Raw genomic sequence first — 7,584 nt, 5'->3', positions numbered from 1 at the left:
TTGCATCAAAGTCTCTTCGAAAGAAGAATGCATTTTCCACAATGCTTTGCGGGAAGTGGGCAATTCCGCTAGAGGAGGAAGCAGATATGGTATTTGGCCATGTAGTTCTTTTGGAGTTGTCATCGGGTGAAGGCAGAGTACCTGCTGCTTTTTGGTGACACGTAAAATGGATCTACAAGCTCACAGCGTGCCGCCATGCGACACGTTGTGAGCTTGTAGATCTGCTATTTAAAAAAGTTACTTTAGGCACTTGAAGTATACATTCTGATGCCAACGCTAATACTTTTACTCAATACATTTTGAATTCCAGGCTTTTACTTGTAACAAAGTATTTGTATGTTTCAGTATCAGTATTGATACTTTTATTTAAGCAATGAATTTGAGTATTTTTTTCCACCACTGTACATGACAAAAAGCTTACATTTTATTATGAATAGCACATTTAAACAATTGCATCTGTGTAGGGCATCACTGTCACTATGTATGAAATGTAAAGAAATATTTGTAATATTCATTGTTATTGTCGAATGTTTACTGTGACACACACTTAAAGCTATACTGTGTAAGATGCTCAACTAGTGGTCATTAGCCCTATAGCAAACCGCGGTCGCGTCCGCGTCTTTCGGACGTTTTTCGTACCTTCACACCCCCGCGTCTGCCTCCACCTCGCCGAGAGCTATCTTTAGAGGGGTCCCTGGTTCCTGTGCGTTCAGGCATTCCGGAGAAACGGACTCCTTCACCCTGCCTGGTAGGCGAGATTACCTTTTGAGTATAGAGACACACGGGCGACTACAAATATGGCGACCCCACTTCAAGATGCGCTGTGATTGGCCGGCAGTGTATAACCCTCGCTGTGATTGGCCGGTAGTGTGATGACGTAATTTTGCCGGGAAATCCCGCCCCTGTCACGGCTAAGTAGAAAACATATAAAGAGAAGGCTTCAGAAGCTGAAAATAACGGAGTGGGGGTTCTAAAACTTTAGCGATTTAACAGTTGGGACAATTTTAAGATTTGTTTTATAAAAAAAGTTACATGGTATAACTTTAACTTTAATTTATTTATAATATTTTTCGTTCTGAAATGGAGGTTTCATCGACGGGTTTCTTGTTTGCAAACATTGAGACTAAATGCACAGGTGACGGTATCATGTAATCAATTCAGTCCAATCCCCAAACCTGTTGTTTTGGGGAGCGCTGGTTTCATTGGCTAATTTTGGTACCAACCTGCTCACGCATCTAGTTCTTATCAGTGTAACGTGGACCAGAAACCCGTCAATGTCACTGCAGTGCAGACACAGGCTCTGCTGCTGTGGAGTACACAGACTACAAGTGAACACAGCTGTGTGGGATTGCATCATGGCCTTTCTCTCCTATTGGTTGGCAGTTGAACCCTGCCCTTCTGTCTCATCAAGTGCAGCTTGTCTGCCCCCTACTGCTTGCCTACAACTGTCTCTGTGCTTGTTCTAAGCAAGTTGGATGGTGTTTGATGCATGCTCTGTGCAACCACAGAACACCAAAGGACTCACATCAGACTTCAAACCATGTGACTTCCATCCGGAATGAATTGTGCTGTCTCTGCCCCCCCCGCCTCCCCCCAGGGAAAGAACTTTGTGTTTTACTGTCTGTAGGCAGCCCAAGACAGAGATGGACTGCTTCTCGGACCACAGGGTCAACATGGAGAAAGCCTTTCTCTCCATCACTTCTAAAAGCACAGAGGAGAGACTGAAGTGACCAGAGGTGTTGCTTTGGAGCTTCACATGAACAGGACATGAAAACCTTCTTTGAAAACAGCTTTTTCATTCAAACTTTAGTACAATTAGTCAAATATTGTACACAATGTATTGTTGTTTTGTATATCAATCAATCAAACTTTAATTATTATTGTACTAGTTTATATCAGTAGATGGGTAAGATGGGTAAATCGGTATGCAAATAAATTAATCCTGTACATAATTTATTTCAGTTGTCAGTTGTCCCAGCGAAGATGCAGAACAGCAAGGGCAAGATTCCATGTCCATTTTGTAATACATAGGTAGCAAACTTACCAACATTATTAAAAGTTGATTGATCTATCAGTGACAATTTATCAGTAACGGAAAGTGAATTTACAATTTTGAGGTATTTGTAGGCCTACTTTACTTTGAGTATTTCATACTTTTACTTCTACTCAGTCCACACCTCAGATGTATTTGGAAACTTGTGAAATGGGACATTCTGTATAAAGAGCCTACTTTCTACTTTTGGTATCCTACTTTAGTAGGCTACATTTGTATTACAAGACTTTTACTTGTAGAGTATTTCATTGCAGTAGGCTATTGATACTTTTACATAAGTAAAGAAATGTTGTATACAGTTTTCCTCCACTGCAATTTATTAGGGAATTTATTGAGTTGACAAGTGTTGTTTTGGTTTTTAAAACCAGATGGCTGATGTGACTTTGAACTTTGCTTTGCTAGTCTGTCAACCTTTACAAACAATAGCCTAACTTAACATGTTTATGAATCTAATATTGAGACTACTGATGTAGGCTACTATGTATTTGACTGCAAATGTTGCAGTCAAAGTTGTACCAGGGTCAGGGTGCCTTTGCAGCACTAACATTAGTGACCCCTTAGTGTTGGAATTGACCATTGATACAGTTTCATTATCATTAAAGTGACATTTGAATAACAGCAATTATACACAAATATTACACTTTTAACTAACATCAACATGTACAGTAAGTAACAGATTTATAGTGCAGCAATAGGTATTGTAAGTTATTCTTGACACCAGGTGGCAGTGTATAGGCATATACTCACGTGTGGCAACCACAGGCCCCTGCAGGGCAGGAGGAGCAACATTGCTCCTCCACACCAAAGTGACCAAACACTGATTGATTGATTGATTGATTGATTGATTGATTGATTGATTGATTGATTGATTTATGCCTACTACTACTATGGGGGGGGGGGGACCTGGCCCACTTGTGCCAGGTTTTCCACTACAAGGACCAGGGAGTGGTGTGAAAGTGGTACTAAAAAGTATCCAATCTCTAGAGTAGGTCTGAGCTAATACATAAATACTTTAGGGTGTACTATAATCACAGTTATAATCCATTATAGTTTGTTATAATTACAGTTAAAAGGGTCAATTTGTTTCTTACCAATAGGGGTACTTTTGTGTAATGGAAAATGTAGATATTTGTATGTGGTGTGGTGTGGTGTGGTGTGGTGTGGTGTGGTGTGGTGTCACTGGTGTGGTGTGGTGTGGTGTGGTGTGGTGTGGTGTGGTGTGGTGTGGTGTGGTGTGATGTGGTGTAGTGTCGTGTAGTGTGGTGCTAAAGCTGCAGTAGAAAAGGGGCTTTAGTGGTCTTGTTCACCAGGCCGTTTGCACGATGCTATAACTAACCTGAGCCATCCCACACTCAAAATGATTAGGGTCAAGATGAGTCTGAGATGGAAGGTTAAGCCTAGCCAGTTTATGGCACAAACACAGTTCAGGGGCCTGCCATCAGAACAGCCTCACTAGGTGCAAGCATGGTTTTGCTCCTAGATATAGACGTGAAGTGTAGTGCAGAGCTGTTTAGCTGCTTTGACTGACCATATTTCTTCTTCTTCTTTTTTTCCACTTAAATTTCGTTCAGTTTTCAATAACAAATCAACACATAACACACACACGAAAAAATTATATATAGAAAAATAATATCAAATGTTGTAGTTTATTTGTTGTTTGTTTGACAAACCATCTTCCCATAGCTAAAACCAGTAACCCAGCTGTGCTTGAACTCTGTTTTTGTTGGACTGCTGTGTGCAAACAGGGCATTGTGCCTTTTCACAGCTGTAGAGTGCTCTATAGATTTGCAGTGTTGGCCTTGAGCTCAGGTGCTGTGTTAGTGTGATTTCACCCAATTTATTCCCCTTTCTAAGCCTGCAGCCAACAGGAGTGGAGCACAGGCAAGCTGGTTCTTTTGGTAAATATGTTGTATTGTGTCATTTCTCACTTCTGATTTTAAATGAATTTGGAATAAAACTAAGTGTTATTGAAACTCCTGATTTGGACTAAATACTAATAAACATTGTATATTTATCTATTATACTTTACATGTGGTCAAGAAGTGAAGCTCTATCTCCTCTCCACCACCCTTGATGATTTACGATTCTGTCCCTATCGGGGGGTAACTCGCCTGACGACTCCCTTGGCGGTGGCTCAAGTCGGCTTCAGACTTGAGCCACCGTCTCTGTCGTTGTAACTGTTATTTTGGGGCTTTTATGCCTTTATTGATAGGACAGTAGACTGACAGGAAATGGGGAGAGAGATGGGGAGTGACATGCAGCAAAGGTTGTCTGGAACAGGATTTGAGCTGTTAGGCTGGCATTGCAGCCAAGGGTGCCCGGACCACCACGCCTGGGCCACTGTAACTGTTTTTTGACTAACTACTTCCTAACTTAACATTAGGGGCTGTAGTCTATTCTCACCAAATGGGCAGAGTGGTCCACCTCACTGGAGGCAAGTGTTCCACGCCAAGTGGGGCGAGTGAAATATTGTAAGTCTATATTGTGGTATTTTTGTTGTTGACAGTCATCATTCTGCTCTTAACTGTACATTGTTAATGTTACAGGGATATTTAATGCAAGTTGCTTATTGTCAGACAGTAGTCTGTGTGTGTGGTCCGGCTGGTCCCCCCTTGTGTGTCAATGTGATGACAGAGAAGTCGACTTGCAAAAATCAGAAGACGGTAATGCGCTTTAAATTATGTCAATAATACAGTAGGAGCGAGATCATTTAGCAATAATATGCATGTCGTTCTGGTCATAATTCCTAGTTTGAGTAGCTTATCATTTTTGTGGTAGGGGGGCCTCACCAATGACTCAGGCCCCTGGGCTTGACTCAATGGTGAGGTACCCTCCATGCCTAGCCTGACACTCAGCCTGAATTTTCATTTTGTTTCACGCCTAAACACATTTTTTAATGGGAGTGGCTATAGCGATTCAGGGGCTAGACTGGAGCCAAGCAACTCCATGCCCCTAAATCCGGCCCTGACTTCAACCTGTATAATACATTGTGTAATGTATCATAAATGTAAACATATTGCACAAAATTGTAACAGATATCCCTGACCAATTTGAGATAATTCCTTGCCTCTACATCCACTATCTCTGTGTGTTCTCAATGTGATATTTGTTGTTTAAACATGACCAAGAGGTTACACCATGTCCCAGATTTCTGTGGCCACTGGCCACTTGCTGTAGCTTAGGCCAACCTGCAGGATATATCATGTTGGTGTGTGATTGATCTTACCCAGTAAGTAAGTAATTGACACAGCCCAGGTTAGCTGTCAGTGAGAAGGAAAACTCAACATAACTTTGAATATTTTACTTACTAAAAGTACATGCCGTGACCCGGATTCGAACCGGGGTTGCTGCGGCCACAACGCAGAGTACTAACCACTATACGATCACGGCTTGCCACCCACAGGAGTGAGCATAAGCCAGTGTTGAATGTCTATGCATACATTCAGTCAAGCCTCTTCTCTCAAACACAGTCCCAGTGCTGATTCAGGCTTTTACCGCTGTGGCTCTCTCATTCATTCAGGGTGGGGGTAGGGTGGCACCTGTTCCAGTAATCAGACTCTGTTTCCCCTATGCTGCAGGCTATGAAGGAGTATTGTACAGTAGAAATATTAATGAGATCTGTGTTTGATTTTCTTTCAGGCACTTCATCGTATATTTATCCCCTTACCGACCAGTAATTATGAACTGTGTGTGTGTGTGTGTGGGTGTGTGTGTTCGTGTGTGTGTGTGTGTGTGTGTGTGTGTCCATGTGATGGTGAGGGGGGGGGGGGGGGGGGGTAGTGGTCCCAGAGGTCTCAGTGAGGGCCAGCGGACTTGTTTGTGTGCCTAACCGCCTTGGGGGGGAAATTGTTCAAGTGGCACAAGGTATCGGCCATGACTGACTGGTACCTCTTCCTAGATGGTGGTTTTTGGAAGGTGGTATCTGTGGGTGGCAGATGATTCGCTGCAGTCTGCACCTGTCCATGACAGTAGAGGAGGCATGGATGCGATGAGGTTAAGCTTGAGCTCCTCAATGATGGCTGTTGAGAATTCAGACACAATGTTCTGTGACAGGCTGGATTCCATCAGCTGCCTGCAGGAAAAGCATCCTCTTCGAGGCCCTCTTGCTCATCACACACACACACACGCACACGCACACGCACACGCACACGCACACACACACACACACACACACACACACACACACACACACACACACACACACACTGTGTGCTGAGGGAGCTGCAGGAAACTGAAGGGTATTTCAAGATTTCATGGTGGTTTATTATTTGGTCTAGTCAAGTGTAATATGTTTTCAGCAAGCATGGACAATGGCCTCCTTGATATGAGTGTATGGCCATAGTTTATCCAACTTATCCAACATCGCTCTCTATTGGTGATGTTTTGTTACTGCAGGTAGGGTCAGAATTACAATGATTTAGTTAGTTGTAGGATCTGATTGATTGATTGAACACTTATATATTAGCAGCTTGCATAGGAAAAGCGCAGGACAGTTCAGATACAAGGTCAACTAATAGAAAGATCATTGGACTCCCCACACCCACACTGTCTGATATGAACGATAAGGCCATAACACGATTAGCTCTCTCAATAACAAGTGACACTGACCATCCTCTGCATCGCCACTTTGACCTAATGCCATCTGGGCGAAGATACAGAACCTTGGCGTGGCAAAAAGTTCGGTTTAAAAGGAGTTTTGTCCCCTCAGCCATTGCTGCACTTAACAATATGTTAAACAATCGCCCCCGTCGCTAAGAGGGTCTTTTTCTGTGTACAGTGGGGTACTGATGACTTGTCTATGTGATATGTTGTGTTGTCTTTTTGGCTATGTGTTACATGTTGTTTTATGTTTGAACAGACTGTGAAGACAAATTTCCCTTCGGGGACAATAAAGATTATTATTATAGAAAGCAAGCACTATGGCTTGTTTACATTGGGATCCTTATACTCAATTCATTGAGGTCGACTCAGGTGTTCAGAGAAATGTGTTTTGTTGGCATCATCTTGCAAAGACTGGAGGATCAGGCCCGATCAGTAGGCCAATAGATAGTCTGACATGACACCCATTGTTGTAGCCTACAGGGACAACAACCGACCTCAGATATGGTCACAAGAGTACATTTACTGTAGGCCTACGTGTAACAGCCTACATTATTCAAAATAAATGTTATATGAGAATACAGCTAGAAATACAATATATGGTAGTAATACACTCACCATGTTGCCCAATGCGATGAAATCAAAATATGTTTTATATTACATTATTCATTTTAGCTCACTTTTATTTTGGAAATGAAGTCAGACTGGAAGTTCCAACAGACATGTCGCTTGGTTGCTTGCTGGTTTCAGTGCTTTCTTTCAGTGTCCATTCTGCGCGCTGTCATATGGTTGTGTGTGCGCGTAGCGAAGCGTAGGTCCTGTATGAGTGCAGGGTACTACAGTACTACGGCGTTGGCAACATTGGACCCCTGCCCGGGCAGGGTGTGTTTTGTTTTAAAACGGTGATTCATAGCAGAGTCGTGTCGGTTGGT

Source organism: Nannobrachium achirus (assembly GCF_963921795.1).
Source record: "Nannobrachium achirus genome assembly, chromosome: 10".
In the NCBI taxonomy this organism is placed as follows: Eukaryota; Metazoa; Chordata; class Actinopteri; order Myctophiformes; family Myctophidae; genus Nannobrachium; species Nannobrachium achirus.
The sequence above is the reverse complement of the archived record's forward strand: the minus strand, read 5'-3'. Positions refer to the sequence as shown.